The sequence below is a fragment of the Bombus flavifrons genome, chromosome 2 (genome assembly GCF_040668555.2).
Source record: "Bombus flavifrons isolate JBK064 chromosome 2, iyBomFlav1_principal, whole genome shotgun sequence".
Classification (NCBI taxonomy): Eukaryota; Metazoa; Arthropoda; class Insecta; order Hymenoptera; family Apidae; genus Bombus; species Bombus flavifrons.
The window spans coordinates 18,229,383-18,251,150 of NC_138443.1; the positions used below are offsets into that span (position 1 = coordinate 18,229,383).

The following is a 21,768-nucleotide window of genomic DNA, read 5'->3' on the forward strand; positions in this document are numbered from 1 at the left end:
AGCCTGACGCTTACATAAAAAAGAACAACGATTTATTCGCTTCTCAACTGCAATACTTACGATTATATATTGCATGCTAAATTTTCAACAACTTTTAGACCGTTACAGATATCAAAAACCTCGTATCACGTCAACAGCGAACAAAGAACCTCAATTAGAGGAATGGAATTTATTCGGAAATTTCGTCGTGTGCCGCACTCTTACACAAACTTTTAATATAGAACTTTCGCAAGAACCATTTTGTTAAGTACTTTACAAACTTCTGTCTCGAGAACTTTTATTTTTATATAATAAAGCCTGAATCGCAACTTTGAATTACTTCCATCGTGTTCCTTTCATATCTTCCACGAATATGTCAAGCTCGAATGTCACACTTCTACGGGAACCGTTCCGATACTCTTTTTTAATCCAAGTTCGCGGTAACGAATTACAGATGGCAGACGGTATCCGATACAAAGTCGAGACTCATCCGGAGAAGGGACGCAATCACAGGATCCAGGTCAAACGGCGCTTTGATTACGACTTTCGATCTGTTTTGCACTTTCCATGCGGACTGATCGTTTCCTCTAATTAGTGTGCGTTGCGGTGCACCACAAACGACGACTGTCTACTAATCTTGCGTAGGATATACTGGTAAGAGGAAGAGAAATGGAGAGAGAGAGAGAAGATCAGATTAATCGTAAACCCTTTCATCTGACGCGTACATCCTTGTATACTCTTGTACGAGGAGTAACGTGAAAGACGACGTACTGGAGAATCCAAAAGTGTTACATTAAATTAAAGCTGGAGAACAAGCTACAACTTCATCCTTAACGAACCTGTCTTGCACGACAATAGACGATGGATGAGAGAACGGAGATAGTTTTTAGATTATCTTGTTGACTTTATTATATTGTGCACGTTGCAGGAATCGAGCTCCAACGAGAAAATTATCGACACTCTTCTGGCTCTTGTTAGTTTAATTACATAAAGTTACTCTTTGCTGCTCTTCTTTTCTTGTCGTTCTGTTGATCCAGAATTTTCAATCGATTGAAGTGTATTAATTATTTTAGTTTTAATACGCAATCTATACTGTTAATCATGGGAAAGATAACTTTCGATACAGAATCACGTCAACATTGAATTACGCACCTTTGACTTTTGTTATCTTAATTACATAAAGTGTCTCTTTATTATCCTTGACCAACATACTTTGATACAAGCAGTTCTTAAATTTATTGAAGTTTTTTAAAACGAAACAAAATTGATGTCTTCTGTAGACAATCGAACATTGGCATTTTGAAATTCTGAAATCTTTCTTCTAGATACGTTTGATTAATAATAATTTCCAAACAATGACAGCTATTAATAAACTATATTATAGAATAATACTTGCGGTGTCAATTATAACATCGACAAAAATAATTTATCTAACAGAATTTCTATATCAAACTTTCCACGTTAATATAATTTTAGTTATATCTTCAGTAATCAATTTTAGAAATCGTAAGTGCGCTTCGAGGAAAACTTGCTTTAACGTGGTTCTAAACTCGATTCGTCGACATGGCCAAAAGGGACTGACCGATTTTAATTAACGAAGCAGTCATACGACACGAGTAGAAGGATCGCTCAACCAAACCGACAAATCTAATGGTATAGGAAATTCAATTAATGCAAACTTTATTGCCTAAAGCAATATAAACAAACTAGAATAGAGAACTTCAACGAGTTGAATGTCCTATTTTCTTTTTTATCTCTGTTGGAGGAATTACTAAAGATTTAAAAACGCTATCCGCATAGCCCTTGAGGAAGCTAATGGAGTCTCAAGTAGTCATAATTGCGTTTTAACTACAGAGAACCTAATTTCCGCCGATCTCCGCATTCCTGCATCTATTTACATTTTTTTATGCACAATTCGCAAGTTTCTCGATTCATTTTCTCCAACGATACCGAAGCAAATAACTTGAAATATAACGCGTAATGGCTCAGTAAGGCAAACGAAGTGTGTGAAAATTTTAGACAGATAAGAATAATGAAATAACGAAACAAATGAACATATTAAAGGCTTCTAAATCCTTTTTATAATTCTGTACGATGCTTTTTCGTAATTCACAGTTGCATTTCCAGAGGGATGCGTAACGATGGACAGGTGACAACAGCACAGAAAATCTCGATTCCCGCTCCAAAGAATACATTTTTCGCAGTTTTACGACAGGGAAAGTCGGATGGAAAATACCCGTGCTCCATCTTTTTAATTTTTTAGACAAATAATACGAAAACCAATTTTTAGTTAGACAAAGTGCTGTCAAAAATGAAAACTATTTTATATATAAAATTCTTAATGTTATTATTCGGGTAAACAATCAGAAAACAATGATTTATTTTCATGAATTGACGAGCTTTCCGAGGAAAGACCCATAAGTCTATGGTAGGTACACGTCTGCGTGAATATTTGAGCGCATTTTTCAAGAAACTCTAAAATCAAAGGCAGGTTTAATATATAAATCAGAGCAATGCTTCTTAGTTAAAAAAAGTGAACATCTCAATACAAATATCTATTATTTTGCATAATTAATCATAGTATAACAAATAAAATGGAATACAATAATTTTATCTTAAAATGTACATTTACATGATTTAATAAATGAATACATTTCTCTATACTTGAAGGAATATACATACAGAGTTCGTGAAAAATATGAATACCAACTGAAACGTAATTAAAATTTATAAATTAGAATTAGAACTTCCAGTGCAGTTTACTCAGTCCATCATTTCGCTTTGTGAGTCCTAGAAAACTCGTCATAAAATAAATAATCGTAATGACTCAAAGATAAATTTTCGAAAATGTTTGTAATCCTGATTGCTCTTTGCATTTTTAATTTATAGAATTGATTGGCATAGTTTCTAACCGATAGATAATGTACGAATATATATTAAACGACGATGAGAAAATCATAAATAACATCGATAACCATTACCTTCATCAAGATAGAATCATTTATAAATAATTATATTCTAAAATTGCGCGTTGTATCGAATATAAAGTACATTAATAGTAACTCGAGGTACTAATAAATAATTCGTGTAAATGTGGAAATAAATATGAAAATTGAATAACGTAGAATCACAGATTTTATATGGGATTAGTTAGTATGAAATTGATTTTGCATGTATTAATGTCATAATTACACGTAACGAAATTAGTAAATTGAAATAGCTTCTCGTGTATTTTAGCACAAGTTTCGTAATAGAAATTAAGAATTTCTAGGCGTGTTAAAAGCAGAAAAGTTGTTATATAAAAATTATACTATATAGAAATAAAACAAATATCTAAATCAGTAACAGCAGAGACAGGGAATTGAAGAAACAAGAACAACGCAGATTTTCAACGATAAGAATATGATAATTGATAATACTACGAGAGAACAAAGTGCTTGTAAGCTCGTAATATTTTGTCTTAGAAATCTACAGATTGTTTCGACGAATCTAACATTTAATTTTATAATTTGAAATCTGACATAATCACAATTAGGAAAATACGAAATCTTCAGAAATTTGTTAAATTCAAAACTTGCAGAGTATTCAGAGGAAATTATTCACGGAGAAATTTTGTTGTTAAATCGATAAAACATTTGTTGGACGTTTTTCTTATATGTATTAGAAACCCTTCCAATTCTTCCAATCTTTCTCTAATTACTGTCATAACTAAATCATGGTAATGTAAAATTACTTAAACAGTAATTTTAAGAGTAAAAGTATTTTTAAACAAATTTGTCCTTTTCATATCCATTATACAATCCATTACGTAACCTGTTTAATTATCTGCCTCGACTAATTAAATACCTATTCCGATAACACAACACATCGCGATTCTAATCTTCTCAACTCTGTTTAACGTCAAACACACCCCGACTTGTCGTGAAACAATCACCAAGAAAATCCATTAATTACGAGGATCTGTAACTCGTAACCTGCGGATTACATTTATATTAATTGACGTAGAACTCGACAGTATTACGATCGCCGCGTATTTCTATAAAATCGAAAGGAAATTAAAGCTCCGTAAAAATCCTCGAATTTAGCCGCAGGGGAATTCATGACATTGGAACAGAACGAATGGAAATTTTAGTTTGCATTTTTAGGTCAAAATTTCATAGTACCCTTTCTAACTTTTATCTCTTTGCGAATATTTTCTCTTTCTGAAATTTCTCTCCTCTTTGAATTTTTATTTGCACCTTTTTAAGTCTGTCACATACCTACGTGTGCCCAATTACAAATTAACTAGCACATAATTATTTCAACGCGGCGTCTAACCAAATACGCTGACATATCGTACGAATAATTAGTTCGCAAATATTTTACTTAAATAGTGGTTAAATTTGATATACGTGTTGCTAATTATAAAAACAAAGATATAGAAGCGTAACTAAATTCTGAAATATTTTTTAAAACGCTTTGTTAAACACAAATAAAATGGGAATAAACATCAAATACAGGGTGGTTGGTAACTGGTGGTACAAGCGGAAAGGAGGTGATTCTACGCGAGAAAAGAAGTCGAAAATATAGAATAACAATTTTTCGTTTGAGGCTTTGTTTTCGAGAAAATCGACTTTGAATTTTCGCTCGGTACGCGTGCGGTACGTTATAACGGATCTCACTGTAGATCGTTGTCTCGATGGAAAAATTAAAAAAAAATTTTTATTCTATATTTTCGACTTCTTTTTTCGCGTAGAATCACCCCCTTTCCGCTTGTACCACCAATTACCAACCACCCTGTATATTATATTATACAGTCGAAAATATAGAATAAAAATTCTTTTTTTAATTTCCTTTTTTTTTTTTTTTAAATTTTTCCATCGAGACAACGATCTACAGTGAGATCCGTTATAACGTACTGCACGCGTACCGAGCGAAAATTCAAAGTCGATTTTCTCGAAAACAAAGCCTCAAACGAAAAATTTTTGTTCTATATTTTCGACTTCTTTTTTCGCGTAGAATCACCCCCTTTCCGCTTGTACCACCAGTTACCAACCACCCTGTATAATTAAAAGCACGGGACTCGAATCGCGGATTGAAATTAAACGTCCAAATCGCGTCGCCGTCTGTGGAAGTTTACAAGATCGGAACGGCGAGGAATTTCAATGTTTCGGCGCGATCGAAGCCACTTGGATCTGTTTACGTTACCGAGAGCAGTTTATTTGATACGCTCTTTGACACTATTACCAAATCGAACGAAATAAATAAAGGTTAGGCACGATTAAGCAATCCCCAATGAAATCGAGGGAAGTATATCGTGCTTCTGTAAAAACGCTATCGGAGGAATTCGACTGGCCCTGCGATTAATTTGATTTTCATGGCCATTTCGTGAGGGGAAATCGAAAACACTTGGGGAGAGAAACGTTTTATGTCAGCTAAACTATAAAAGTTGGATTTTAAGATTTTGAGGGTGAGGAAGGTATCGCTCTAACAGAAAAAGTAATGATGAGTACAAATCGATTTTTTTTTTTTTTTTTTTTTTAGAACAATTATTTTGCTGATTTTATTTTGCGTAGTTAGCATTGAATCTAGAAATATAACTAATAATGAATAGAATAATATAACTGAAGAATATTGAATTTGAACGCATTTTAGCTTTTAACTAGAGAACACTGGTCTCTGAGAGAAATTTGAATTTTTATTTCCTCGCTACTTTTAAGCGTAATGGAGAATTTTAGAAGCTTTAACATTTAGGTACATGTCTTTCATCTTAATAGATAGACCGCGTGTTCTTAACCATTTATGCGAGAATTAAAAATGTAAAAGTACAGAGAATGCGTAAATAAGACAATGATTTGGTAAGTAAAATACAAAGTGATTCAAAGGAGTAGGTTTCTGTGGAAGTGACAAAAATGCAGACGTTCGTACATAAAAGTTAAAAATACTTGGTCGATTTCAATAAATGTATACTATTTTTTCACGAAGGCGTCCAGAAGGCTACTTTTGTACGCGGAACGATTTATAAAATTAAACTCTGAAACGAAATTTTCTGGAACAACCTAGCGATCGCAGATTCTTAAGTATCTTTAAGGCGTCGAGAAAAGATCCTTGAAAGTCATTAATTTCATGGAGAGTTAACTTTATTCTTCTTGTAAATTATAACTACACTTGCAAATGAGCAGGCAGGAAACGCAGAAAAATGAAATTGATAAAATCAGCGAACCGGAATATCTTCTTTCTGGGAGAATTCACAAATTCAAGGGCGGAGAGATGCGAATTGTAATGTCGAACGTCGATAATTCGCTTCGTTGAATCTCCATAAGGAACAATAGCTACTGTAAACGCCATTATTATCGTACATAAATTGCGACGATTGTTGTTTATATTTTCTTCTGTTTTCAGAAAAATCGGAAGTTATCGATGACGATAAGATGTCGAAGCAAAGATATGATCTAATTTGGTGAAAAATATCGAAGTATGTAAAAGGAAGATCCCTCATTCGAAGAGAAAAACGTTCTTGTATTAAGTCGTCCGAAAAGTTTCTTTCGTTTTATAAGGAAATAATGGATACACAACATTTTCCGTTTTATATTATTTTATCGAATTACCTATGATCCATTTTGTTTTATCAAGATAAAAATCACAACGTTTGACAGATTAGGTTTCATGTTTGTATAAAGATGCGTTGTTGCAAAAGACGTGTCTGTAAAAGAAAGACACTTTTCGGACAACCTAATACTATAACCAGGAATTTATAATTAATAATTAATAAATATGAAATCTCATATTCGCGAAACATTTAATTACGTTAATTGATTCGAAGCATTAGAAATTCATTGCGACATATAACGAATTAAAGCTGTATATAGTTTTTAGTAAATAATTATGTGATAAATAATATTGAAAAATATTTTTATTCTATTTTACTAAAATATTTTGGTTTAATTTTTATGTAAAAGACTGATTTTGTTCTTCAACATTCTTATCATGCATACAACTCATCCGAAAGTTATAATACACACTTCGCTACAAAATAGCAATGTGTTGCTGAACTTCTGATTCTTTTGATTAAAAAAAAAGCTTCTTATAGACAGTAATAGGTGAAGAAATCAATCGTTTATTACAAAAAAGATGTCCTATTACTAAATCAATATACTTTTATCAACAAATTTTTGTGTCACATTACCTCAAATTGCTAAAGGATAGTATTACTAATTGAGATGAATATCGCAGAAACATATTTGCACAGGAAACATTTGTTGTCGAGAGATAAGCTCTTTATAATTGAGAATTGCACTTTTTCTGTATATTTAAAGCAGAAATAGGCAGAGATTGAAAAAAGCTCTTGTTTGATATTTCATTCGCTATGATGAATGCAACAGAAAGATAGAAATGCTTAAGACCTTTTTACATTTTATTAGAGAATTCGATTAAAACGTTCTTGAGCAATTCGAGTTATTAATTAGGTGCTCTATCGATCATGGGAGAAAATTGATATTCCATGTGTGTTTTGAGTAATACGACGTAACATTTGGGTGGCCTACTTTTGGATCCCATTGGATTTTCTTTCCATACGATTGCGTCTCGAATAGAAATCCCTGTACATATTTCTTTTTGATTTATCGCCGAGAACTTGCGAAACTTTTAATTACGTTAATTGATTCGAAGCATTAGAAATTCATTTGCGACATATAACGAATTAAAGCTGTATATAGTTTTAAGTAAATAATTATGTGATAAATAATATTCAAAAATATTTTTATTCTATTTTACTAAACTATTTTGGTTTAATTTTGATGTAAAAGACTGATTTTGTTTTTCAACATTCTTATCTATTGCTGCAATTGTTTATTAAATTATTTTTCTGATCTCATTGTTGGTTAAATCTCAATTGATCAACAAATCTATCCGATAACAAACTTCAATAACGTCAAATCTATTAAATAACAAATATATTAAATAATCACTTAATTTTCAATTTTCACAATTTTCATATACTTTTTCACATCATGACAATTCTTCGATACTTTGAGAAAATGTACACAATTAATTTTTACATGCTTGTTTACGTTATTCGAACAGTTTTAAACAAATTGAAAAATTCTTAAAACTCCTATTTAAGTTACGTTACAGTAAATAATAATGAAACAAACAATTCTACTCTAAATTCAATATACGTATAGCTACATATATATTCCTCGTAAAGCCGCATTCTATGAGCCATTACAGCAAATTCCAAAGATTCCCCGAAATGCAACAAGTTGCTCCGATCGTGGACCGTATCCTAAACATCTTCCTTTTCAACTGTATTTCAAGTTGGAATTTGCAACAGCTTCTGCTAACTATCTCGTCGTCTATTCAAAATCTTCAACTACAGTTACAAAAGAAATTCTATTTTGTACGAAACGAATTTCATTCGCGATACGTTAAACACCGTCTACGCGATGGCACGTGTTAAGCGCGCTCGCTGATGGTGTAATGGAAAAATCAATCCTCTCATTGGTATTCCATCCACAGATCGCTTAATAGTGCGTAATTATTTCGGTGGCCTACTTGACGTATCATTATGATCGTCCGTGTCCATCCTTTGTTAGCGCTAGCAAAATTAATTCCCTGGTCGCGAATCAACGTGAACCGATCGAGTACGTTTGCGTATTGTTATGAATTAATGTGGATTCGATAGTCTTCCATCAGCTCACGCGTAAACCAATGGAATTCGTTTGTGTGCAAGGATCGCCATGGCATTGTATCGTGGCTTTACTTCATTTGATGCAAAATACAAAACAAAATGTTATACAACGCCATATTCGTAGAGCTATTACTGTTTGTCGTATAACATGGCTGTCATCATCAAAGGCTCACTGTACGATATTTTAATGGGATCGGTTTCAGCTGGCTATCTAATGCAAATTGTATGAAACGAATCGAGTATTCCTTTTTCTACTTTTCCCTTTCAGCGCATATTTATGAAAAAGAGGAAAGAATTCGAAAGAAAAAAATTCTTTTCCTTTTTTCTTGTTGGCGTATACGAGCGTGAAAAAGTTTCTGGCCAGCCAAATTTTTCACTTTATATTCCAAAAGGGATGTTTTAAAAAATGTCAACTAATGCTGGATATAAGGGCATAGCAAGTGAAAACAGTACAACGAACAAACACTGTCATATAATCGCATAGTATTAGTTACAGTTCTTTCAGATATCTCTTTTTTTAAATATGAACTGGATAACATCTGGTCGAAAAGAAAGCGACGACAACTCGATGAACGTTTTTTTCCTTTTTTTTAAAGGAGATGAATTTCGTTCAATATTTATAGTTGATGTTAAAGTTCAAAGTATGTTGTTTTGATCATTGAAATTTATGTTATTAAAATTTTGCTGGCTGTTTACGTAATGCAGAGATGAACTGCTCGCTATGTTATTTCAAATATAGTATTGAAAATATAGCAACGATGTAAGTTTCTGTTAAAGTTATATAATATACGAGACTGTTTAAACACGTATCGTAGAATGCTTTTATACGTGTAAATTTATTTTATTATTATATTGTACAATATAAAACATTTTGAAATTCCATCAGCACAATATGATTATATTGTTAAAATTCCAAACGAACCTGAAAATGTACGTGGATATTAAAATCATTTAATGCAAATAGATATCTAGTAAAAAATTAATATACAACATTACATCTCATTCTATGAATGGAAATTGTTCATTAACGAGTTCAGAATGAGAATAAATTCGAAGAAGTAATCCAGAATTTCGCCATTTTATTTCGAAATATAAAAGATAATAGCGATTCGTTTTTCTTTTAAAATATTCAGAGGTTCCCTAAGCAATTTTCCCTCTCCGTTTTTTCGAGCGACCTTCCTCTAAAAATTACTTTTTTACATTCAGATAAAAATTCCCACGCGGAAACCGCATCGATGGTTGTACATGGCTTTCAATTTTTTCCCCGTAGAAACACACGGAATTTCATCCGTTCGTTACGAACCTCTCAAAACGTAAATACGTCACGATCACCTCCATATGCAGCAGCGTTAATTAACATGAACTCGGCTATAATTACGCAGTCATTCGATATCGGAGTCGAACTTCCGCCGCAACTGAATTTAAAAGATCCGTTTAATTTCGCGTGATTGTTGATTACTTCAATTCTAGAAATTCGTTCCTCGTGAAACACCTGTCGTGCCTCGGTTCGTCGTTAATCAAATAGTCGTGTTACAGCCACCGACGTGATTGCTTATTTCAGTAAAAAAATCGTTCTTTTCCGAGGTCTCTAAGAGAATTGATTGCAAATTTCCAATAGAGAGAATAAATAAAAAAAAAAAAAAAAATTCCAGAAGAATACTTAAAAATACATTTCTCACGCTTTTAAGCATTGCAAGTATGGAACAGTTTCCAAATTTTCATTTCGAATACTGATCACAGATTAAATTAATTAAATTTAATACAAAGGTTGTGCACTGTGTCTGTAGTTACATACGCGCCACTGTATACCATTTACCATTTCAACTCGATTAAACAAATAAATCTCCGTTGGTGTACATGGAGCCAATAAACGTCATTAACTTCGAATTATCGTTATTCCGTTATCGCGATACAAAGGGAATTATTTAATTCGTGTTACCGAATACGTACCGTGTTCGGAACTGAAATCCTCGTTTTGATTAAATCAGCCCGTCTTCGAAATGCCTGTCGTTTCTAACGATAAGGCATTCTGGCGTAAAACATTGCTATTATCGATGTTAACTATGCTTCCCTAAGTCAATTCTGATCACGGAAATAGCTTTCATGATTTACAAAGCAAAAAGAAACTATGAACGACTCAACAGGTTAATAATGACCGACATTTAGTAGACGTAGTGAACGTAATCAAACGGCTATTTATTTTTATAGACACACATGGCCATCTCGATAACATCTGTACGATTAACGTTAGTCTAAGATTGACAAACAAATATAAAACGTAAAAAAAATATACAGTCTAGTTGTTAGCAAGGTATATCCATAAACGTTCTACGATATATTTCGTAAACAGGAAGAAATTACTCATAAATTACGTCACATTTTTTTCCTTAGAACAGTTTCTCGAAACAGGCTGGGAAAGTCCGTCTGTTTCACGATGACACGCCCGCTACTCGTAGTAAAAATACTGGTTACGAGTATTGGCCGGGTAGGGTCATTGAGGGGTGAACCCTATTATGTCAAATAAACGAATGGAACATATTTTCATAAGGGAGAAGACAAAGGGGCTGTTTGCAATGAATAGATGTACGAAAATCATGTTACAGTGGCAAATAGGCCTAAAGTTTGGATGTAATCATTTATTTAATTTGTCGAGAGGGTTGGATTGTCTAACGGGTAGAAAATTACGCGTTCTTTGACTCTTAGAAGCTATCATCAGAGAAAAGTAATACCATTGCGGATGAAATTTTACGCTGATACGTACTTTTTATTTTAGTAATCAGTAAGAACAAACAAATGCGATCAAACGTTTCGTTGTTACTTATTATTATCTAACATGAAACTTTTTACGAATAAATTATGCGTATTGTATGAAACTCGTTGAAACTTTGTTAGCGATCTAATGAGACGCGATTATCACGGTTATATCGGTAGAATTTGAAACAAATTTGAAAATGTATATAAAAGTCGAAAGCCACTTACTGGAAATATACGATTAGTAAAAAAGTAGTTTGCGGCATGAACAGTGGTCTCAAACACGTAATTAGTACTAATTGATTATTAAAAAAATTTAACGATCCCTATCATGTCCATGCGTTTGCGATAAATATCTTCTAACTTCTATGCAGGGTGGTTGGTAACTGGTGGTACAAGCGGAAAGGGGATGATTCTACGCGAAAAAAGAAGTCGAAAATATAGAATAAAAATTTTTTGTTTGAGGCTTTGTTTTCGAGAAAATCGACTTTGAATTTTCGCTCGGTACGCGTGCACTTCTCGTTCTAACATTCTAACTATCACGTCTCGTTATAACGGATCTCACTGTAGATCGTTGTCTCGATTGACGTTATTTTTCTAATTTTTAAAATTTTAAAATTTTTATTCTATATTTTCGACTTCCTTTTTCGCGTAGAATCGCCCCCTTTCCGCTTGTACCACCAGTTACCAACCACCCTGTATATGTTGTTATTTCTATACTCAGATACTCACCTAATGTAATTCCAAAATGCTTTATATAACATACATACTACATTCATAAAATATCTCTATAATTGATTGCCTGCTTAAACACTTTCATGAGTCATTGTATACTCACGAATCACGAAACAACTCTTCATTGTATCACGCAAGTTAACGAAATATTCCCTTACATGTTATCACACAAACAACGTGCGTATTACGCACCCTCAAACTTTCTGACATTTCCTCCAACATCCTACACGAATCTTTGTCTGTAAAATGGGGAAGAGATAACTTTTTCCAGGAATAAAACTGTTAAAAATGACAACGTGAGTTCGCGCTCGCCATCCATATGCAGATGCGCTAGTTACAGTAAATAGTAACTAGAAGATAGTTCTAGATATAATCGATAGATTTAATCGATAGATTTAAGATATTTTTCTTTTTATCCCTAATCCATGTAAGAAAGTGCGATAAAGGTTTTCCGGCTGAGAACGGTGTGATAGATTTATCCAAAGAATAAAATAACAGCTATTGCGATCCTACCTCTAAATACAGAAATAACGACAGGTTATGGGCCCAGGTTCAATAATTAGCTATTATTTTATTGGAAATATTATTAATAGTAATAATATTGAAAAGCGCAGAAGATAATCTAAAAAATAACAAAAAAGAAAAAAAAAAAATGGTGCGCGATCGATGATTCAGTGTTGAATATCATAAAGGCGCTTTATCGAATATATAATAAACGCTCACGTGATAATACGGTTATCAAAAGAATATAAAAATGTCGAGCGGAGCGAGTTTAAGTACTGAAAAGCTAAACAAAGGCTAAGTAAAAAGCTAAATAACTCAGAACAGTGTGATAGATTTATCCAAAGAATAAAATAATAGCTATTGTGATCCTATCTCTAAATACAGAAAGAACAAAAACTATCTTCACGACGAACGCGATACATAAGATCGATATAGACTAGGAATTTAATATTCAGGTAACAGAAAAGAGCGTAGAAGAGAAAGACACGTTTGACGTATTTTTTTCACAACCGTTTCTGCCTTTAATCTTGTTTATCGAGAAGAACCAACGCGAGTTTGAGGATTTTCGTAGGGTGATACGTTTACAAGAAAGGAGACGAATCGTCGCCCACCAAGTCCAATTAATTACGAACAGAGGCTTTAATTAACCCCGGCAACGATGCGAATTCAATTTGATGCTAGCCGTAGTAACGATCCGTGGTAAAATCCATTTCACCAGAGTCGAATCACGCGGGATACGCGTTTTTCAACTAGAAAGGAGAAACCAGAGATCGTATGTCCTCGCGTGTCAATTTTCATCTGTACCACGATACTCACGAATTGGACGCTGATAAATCGTATGATTGATCTGCCTTGCGTCAGAATTATTGTCGTTCAAGGAAATAAGAAGGATGTATGCTAGAGATTGTTCACGGAACATTCATTCTCACGAATGAAATGTCAAATGAAAGAGAATTTTCCAGAGAATTTGAAACTTCTTCTCCATATGTTAAATTTTAACTTTATTTAATAAATGTATTTAACTCTACTGCAGTCCTGATATTTTTACGTTTCAAGGCAATGTATAATGTAAAAGTGAAACAAGAAATCACGCGTGTTAACAAAATTTTTTTCATATGCTACTTAACGTTGGGAAACAACCGAGAGTTATAAACCAGTTACATATCCTTTTCTTTTTTAATAAAATAAATTTTTCTCCGAAATTTAGAAGGAAATTTAATTCACAATTTCAAGTTTAAATGGAGGAAAAAACTTTTTATAACGTAAAAGAAAAAGCGAGTATCATCTTTGTATTACATCTATTTTTATCAGATTCTGATTTCAAAAAGTAAATGGAAGTACTGTGCAGACTTTCGTTTCGAGATATTTTTAATTTAAAAAAGTCAGTCTGCTACTCTTTTCCCTTAATTCCATGTCACCCATTCGATGATATGAGCACAAGTAGAAGATTTCAATAGCCTTGATTGTCACAAAAAAAACTGCATTTTCTGAGAAAGCATTTTATCCTGTAGAAATCGCGAATTACACACTGTAGATGCAGTTGAAAGTGAGGAAAGTAACTTTTGCCAACGAGATTCGTGTTGCAATCGTAATTCTGTCTTACGTGCGTTCTTTCAAGAATATTTTCCCGACTTACTACAACATTTCTCAAATCTGCATATTATAAAATGTTTCACCGAAATTACGTTATTTCTCACAGTGACACGCACTGTAAATAACACGTCTACACTGGTGTAAGCAGGAACACGAGTTTCAAGTTGAAAATGTCTTTCCTAAATCGTTGAAAATAGTTTTAAATTCACTTTGTAGTTTTCTGAGAACAAATATACTTTAATTGAGATATAATTCTAATTGAGAATAGCAAATTCATTCAGAGAGCTTTTCGATCACAACTTTCGTGTACTTCGTTCCACCTGTTGAGTTCATTATGCACATACGAGTGCCAACAAGAATGCGAAATAAAGCTCGAATAAAATAATTGTAAATTGGAGTACAAATTAAAGAAAAAGCATTTTATTTAACACGAAATTTCATATCTAAGGAAATGGAAAAGCTATATTTATTCTAATAACGTCAAATCGAATAAAAATTACAAACTTGCAAAAAAAAATGCTATATTAAAGTATTACACTGTCGAGAAAAATCGCAGTTCGTCCATGAGAGGAGATTAGTACGACAAGAAAATCTATACAGCTCAAATTGCGAATCACGTGTTATTTGGAATGTAAAAAAAAAAAAAAAAAAAAAAAGAAATCGCGATGGATGCCTGTTCGTTTCAACAGTTCATCGTTTGACGTACAAAATTAAAAAAAGCACTCGTCGCGTTTCGGCAAAAATTCCGCGCGATTAAAGATCGGTTCGAATGCGAGAGGACAGAATATTTTTCACATATTTGCAATAACTACGCCAAACGATAGAGCAAACAATATACTGGTAGATACGGGACAAATTGCTACAACAATTTACAGTTGGTTTTGTAAACGAAATTATATATTTGAATTTATCAGCTCGAAGATTTTCAATATCTCAGCTTACGACGAAGTTCATGTAAATCGTATTTACGTATGATCTGTATCGTTAATTATCGTTCGTGCGCAGGGTTGATGTCTCGTGCTTTTTCGTTTCGCGAACACATGCATCCCTGAATTGCTTAAGGGACCGTGTCTGATTTCCCCGGACAGTCCAAACGAAATCAAATTCATAATCCGATTCTGGAAGTTGATAGCAGAAAAATCTATCGATCGCTTGTCTATGTAGCATATATTTTTCCCTTTCAAAAATTGAACGATAGGACAACGACGATACAACGACTGAAAATTCTCTAAATTTTTATTGCAGAATGATCTTATCTTAACGATCTTTCTGCGAGACTATCTCTGGAAACTATCCAAGGAAAAAGCATTTATCCATTCGACAAATCATTTAAAACCTTCTTGGCCATTTTCTCTTCTTTTTACGATCATGAATCGAAATATATTTTTTTATCGAAGAGCAGATTGAATCTGCACGAAGAAAATAATGTACACAGTTCTATAATGGATAAGAGACAGATAGATAGATAGATAGATAGTTAGATAGAGAGAAAGATTATGAATAAAAGCCAGTCGCAAGCTTTCCTAGATAAAAAAACACGTGGTCAACGTAATTTACAAATGTCAATCCGATTTACAATTTCATCGTCGCAATTTTTTAAGAATTTAATTTATAGGTGTATTAACGCATTTTTTATGCGGAGCAGAGTCGAAGCACGATTGGTCTGCGCATGCGAGTATCATCGGGCGGAATATTTGCCGAAGACTGGGTCGAATTTCCGTAAAAATTTCTCGTGCTATTCTCATTAAGCTTGCTGTTCGAATTTCCGGTACGTTAATGCGAGAATGTATTAATAGCTAAAGGTATAATATCCTTGGAAACGCCTTTCAGCTCAAGGTATTTCCGACAACATTTTTCCAAGGAATTATCGTATCTTCACGAAACGTGATATAAAAACCCATATAATATTTACGAGAATGCCTGCAAATTTAACGTTCCATATGCTGACGCCAGAGATGCAATACAACGAAATGAAATTTTCATAGAAACAAAGTATAACGAAATATATTTAACTAATTCGAGTATTCTGTCTGCTATTGACAAAAGTGTCTGAAGAATAATATATGTAATCTTTGCAAATAGTTGGAAATGGAAATGTTTCCAGGCAGAATATCGCGAATCGTTTTCGTTTAATATGGGAAACCAAACAGATTAAACCAATTACCATGAAACTGCTATAAAACTGACTTCGTCTTGGACAGATGCATTCGTAATTGGGCACTATAGTGAGCCAATGACGTCGTAATGTCAGAACTGGATTGAATCGTCGTCAGGGGACAAAACTGGCGTTGTGTCCTGTTTCACTGGCATAAAATCGATCGTTATACGCGCGCCAGATTAATTGATTTCTCGATGAATTCGAGTCTCTCTCTACCACCCTTTCCAAAAGGATTTGTCTACTTTCGATTAAAGCTTTGCTACCATAAGCATCTTCAAGAGGATCACTCGTGTTCACCCTCTTTATCTTAATTTTAATTATACTTAACAACTATATTCTAAATATAGATAAATACAAAATTATACTTGTATAGATCGTATGCGTATGTATACACATATGCACGTGTTTTTCTCGTTATTCTCTGATGAGTATAGGCGTGTTACATTCTAGGCGAGTGTCGGATCGCATCGATGCTCGATTTTATTTCCTAGGGGACTGTCCGTCTCTTTGTATCACCTTGGCGCGTCCCAATGTAGTCAATTAGAAAACTCCAATTAGAATAAATGAATTAGAGCGATGCCAGTGGAGCTCGTATCGTCGTGACCAGCGTCTGTATGGCCATCCGAAAATTTATCGAACAACGCCACGATCCAGATTGAAATGTCGTCCCTTGAAAAGAACAGCGATTGAACCCTTCCGGGGATGTCTTCAGAGACACGGCTAATATATACGATGCTGTACCTAGATACGTTATACGCGTTATAAGTATAGCGCGGGATAGGTGGCGCCAAGTTCGCACATGCAACAAACTCGAAATACTGATCACGAGTTCTCCTTTCTTTCTCCCCTCGTTGCTGCAAACTTTCCCGCGTTTCACGGCGATTCGAATTTTCGTAGATGTCCCGTGTTACGTTCGAAGATACTTCGCGTCAGGGAAATTATTCCGTTTGTCGTCACCGATCCTAATTCAACAACGGTGTAACGAGCGACCGTGCACCGACTGATCCCGGAAGATATTCTTGTTCGTTCTCGGATGCTGGTTTACTTTTCTCGTTATTCTAATCCCTCGGGATACCTTGAAGCCAGCGACGACCAAATCCGAAGATACCTCCGGAGAACATGGAGAACACCTGATCTGACGAGTTCACGGCCATTAGTTTGATCTTTTCCTTCTCAATTTTGCGAAACTTCTTGTAATCTTGTTTCAGAATCACCGAAACACCGAAGAGACCCTCCAGAAACTCCTCTGAGGAAAGTTACACCGTGAAAATAAACGCTCCAAGAAAAAACGTCGATTCACGTGTGCGATTATTTTTTTTATATTGCGCGATAATTTTTACCCGATTGCGAGCGCGTTATCGGGGAACACGGCGGAAATGAGAGGATAAAGATGATTCAGGTGGCGAATGGGAAGCTCGAGGATAAAATGGACGATCGAGGAGAGATAAGAAGTGCACGAGGTTACGGTGATACGGAGGTTTTAGGAGCACGATGGCTCGCATCTCAACCGCGCGGCGGCTCGGAATCGACTGGCATCCCGAGGGCTTAGACGCCTCCTGCTGGTCGCTCGGTGGTCCTCTCTCGCACAACCAGGCGCAGACGCCCCAAAACAATCACCCGCCACGATCTGTTATTCTTGCTTCACCTCGCATATCTACTTACATGCCGCTTGCTTCCTTTCTCTTTTCTTCCTTTCCTTTCCTTCCCGACTTTTCTCTTTTTCTCTCTTAATTCGTATTTGTTAAAAATTTGCCAAACGTTACACAATGTGTCACGTTTTCATTTTCGCGATCATTTTGAGCGCGTTTCATTTCAACTCTGAAACGGCTTCTGTTATAGTCTTTCTAGAACTGTACGAGGTTTTTCATCTTTGAAACAAGTTCCACATATTACTCTTTTGTTCTGAATTTTCATCACATTGCTCTGTTACTTTCGTTATATACGCTAGCGCTGAAAAGTATATGGATACTTGCTTATGTTTGACAGAATGTAATTTAGTTAGAGATATACGAATAGGAGACTCAGGATGAATTTATTCTTTATTAGAGCTATCGTACAATACTACGACGTGATAAAATTTATTTTTAATTGGCTATGGAGCTATTTCTTTATTTATATCGTTCATTATCCTCAGATTGTTTGGTTGTCAAGTTATAAATATGACAGAGAAGATTTTTTTAATAATGTCCGAGATCTGTTAACATTTCAATCTGTCACGTATTGAATTTTAATATGACACTGGCAAACTTCTAAATAAACAATTCAAATTTCATATGTTATATTGTTCGTTTGTATGATACGAAGACAAAAAATGTGTTTTTTTGTGTTACTTATTATTCTAGTATTATTCTCGTATTTTTAATACAACAGAAACGAAGCTTTCATATAATTGCGAGGCGATGTACATGCTATTTTCCATGTGGCTGAAGAAAAATTGATTGTTCAGTATGGTTGATTGTCACCGTTCATAATGAATGTTAAAATATGCAGAAATAAGTGCATTTTGACGTAACCTTTGGTACATCAATATAAATGGAAATTGTATCACGGCTATAATATTTAACGCACATAAATCGTAATTTATGAGAATAATAATAATTTATGAGAATAATACGTGTTAAAATTATCTCTAGCATAATTACCTTGTAATTCAACGAACACTAAAAAATCAATTATATAAATAATTAATTAACCGTATGGTATCCAACTATATCTTAAGTGTTTAATTAAAATTTTTGTAATTTTAGTTAAATTAGTTGCATCGTATCGTATCTTGCTAATTAATATTTTCATGAGTTATTAATGTTATACATTATAACATTTTATGACATGATACGTTTTATGTATTCGAAAGTATTATAAAGTAAACTTCATTGAAACCACAGATGGCATGCTTTTTCGATTCCGTTTTCCATTTCTATTTCAATTATTGTTTCACAAAAATTTGCAACTACCTATCTCTTCACTTCAGAAAGCATTTTGACATTGTCTCGCTAATCCAACAACAGAAAAGTCCACTTTCCTTTGAATTTCCTTCCTTTTTATTAATTATTTAATCCCTACTCGTCCTCTTTTTCCGCTTCGAGCATTCGTGCAACGTATGTAAATGTGTATGTATATACGCACACAGCACAGTTGCTTCATTTTTTGTTACTCGTTTCGTTTGATTCGTGCTGCTACATTCACATTTTCCATCTCGGATTTATCATTTTCACTCATTCGTATTCATGCATACACATATACAGACATATAATAGTTAGACAGAGGGTCTACGATTTGAAATATTCATAGAGCTTATCGATTGAAGTAGAATATGTTTAATCAACGTACATAATTTCTGACATCGTTCCTTTTAGTGTAAAATATAATAGAACTTTACATTTAAAAGTGTTCAGAACGTAAGCGATGAAGAGAGAAGTGCCTTGATAAAATATCGATGTAAATAAAAGAATCTATCTAGAAATATATTAGTTGCATTTAAGAGAAAAGAAACGTGTTAACGGTAGATTATTAGTAGAACTTCGTTTATCCGAATTAATCGTGTTACACGCTGTTTGAATAATCGAATTTTTCAACTAATCGACTAACCCGCGTATGAGAAAAAGTATTTCGAAATATTTTATAAATATTAATATAAAATAGGAAGAACAATTTGCATAAAATTGTAAAGATTTCCTTTAGTTTCTATTTTTGTGTTACACTCCTTCGTTCTACGATAGGTTGCACGTTGACCAATTTTCTTTTGTACCAATTGAGAAGAATTACAAACTCCTCTCTTTAACAGCCTGAATCTCGATCGGCTTTGAAAACTCAGTCAAAGTGTGAATCGAATTCCCCTCACTTCGTGGTTTCTCACTTTCGCGCCCCTGTAAACTTTTATTATCGTATTATATATGTATGAGTTTTTACCAGTTTCTATAATTTCACGGCTAGATTTTACTCGAATTAGAAAAGAGTTCGTCAACGAGATTTCATATGACGTCTATACGATATGCATGTTTCTAGAAATGTGAAAGGGACACAAATTTTCCTCAATTTGTTAACTCGAGAACTCCAAATGCGATGCAACGTCTAAGCTGAATTAGAAACAGTTTTATTACTTCGTATTCAACTGTTTCAAAGAATTACAAGTTGAACTTGGATGTAATAAAAATATAAGAAAACAAAAAGAAATATCGAAAGACATGTGTGATGCATCGATAATGGAAATATGAAATAAACGACGCGTTGATTTATAATTTATGAATGCAAATAATGAACTTTTGAGGGCATTTTCTTTTTATTAAGCATTTCTACGATCGTCGATAAATCGTTTTATTCTTAAAAATCACTATTCTTCCGTTGTTTTGTTTTTTTTTTTGTTTACTTCCCTTTAATTCTCATTTTATTTTCTGAAACACTGAAACACCTAGTATTCTTGACCTATCTCACGCCAATTTCACAAATATATATTAGGAATAAATGTTGAATATTATCAAAATGTAAAAGCGTGATTATATAAATATTACGACCATAGAACATGGCTATAGAAAATGACTCGACTTATTCGCATAATTATGTCCAACGACGTTAACGCAGTAAATTTAGCAATGAGGTCCGTTTCTATTCATTTCGCTACTTCCTGCGGCTACTTGGTATGATCGATGTACAATGAATTTTCGTCTTTGTAGTTGTTCACTGGCCCCAAATTAGCAGAAGTTACTTTCTCAATCGCTCTTCGTTCTTCTTCCCTTGGGAAACTTTCCGCGTCACTTTCTAACAACGTGATCTTGCCTCGCTTTCATTTTTCCTTTTTGGCCATCGCAAAATTATTATCTTCGATTCTAGACACAGTACTGATCAAAAGTTTGGAATCATTAATTGAACGGATATAATTATCCTCAAAAATTGTTCAGAGAAAAGATCAATTGAAAGAAAGTGCAAATGTACAATTATCTCAAAAAATTATTTAGCAAAAAAGGTTCATTAAAGAGAAATAAGTTATTATTAATATTCACAATGTTAATTAAGATACATGTTTGATTTGACAGGTACTGTTTAAATTAGGCAAACAATACTAACTTTTTCCGGTACGATACGTAATTCCTTATGTATTGAAGCAACATGGTATGAAGTTTTTATCGGATTTGTCTTTGAAAACGGTTCATCCGTTTGCTGCTATTGTGAAAAATGCAGAGAATTCTGTCTGGATACAAAGAGTCTTTGAATTCTATTCGTAGCTGAAAAGTATATTTTAATATCTGATCGAATGCATTCGTGTGTATTATATTTTATTTCACATATTTATATCGGATTTATTCGATCTGTCAAACATACGGAATATTTATGTGCTTGGAAAATAAAATTGCGAGAATTTTAGAAATCTAGACAAAAATTATGT

The 21,768-nt window shown here is 33.7% G+C and overlaps 1 protein-coding gene and 1 long non-coding RNA gene across 4 annotated transcripts in view; both read right to left on the reverse strand.

The window, feature by feature from the left end:
• LOC138189935 (uncharacterized) overlaps nt 1–17,895 on the reverse strand; it is a 45,461-nt gene extending 27,566 nt beyond the window's left edge. For both annotated transcript variants that reach the window (XR_011176164.1, XR_011176165.1), the window contains exon 1: nt 16,395–17,895. This is a non-coding gene — a long non-coding RNA (uncharacterized LOC138189935). The remainder of the gene's footprint in view (nt 1–16,394) is intronic.
• The window catches only part of SLO2 (slowpoke 2), a 188,101-nt gene that overhangs the window by 143,893 nt on the left and 22,440 nt on the right, over nt 1–21,768 (reverse strand). The gene's annotated exons all lie outside the window — the stretch shown is intronic.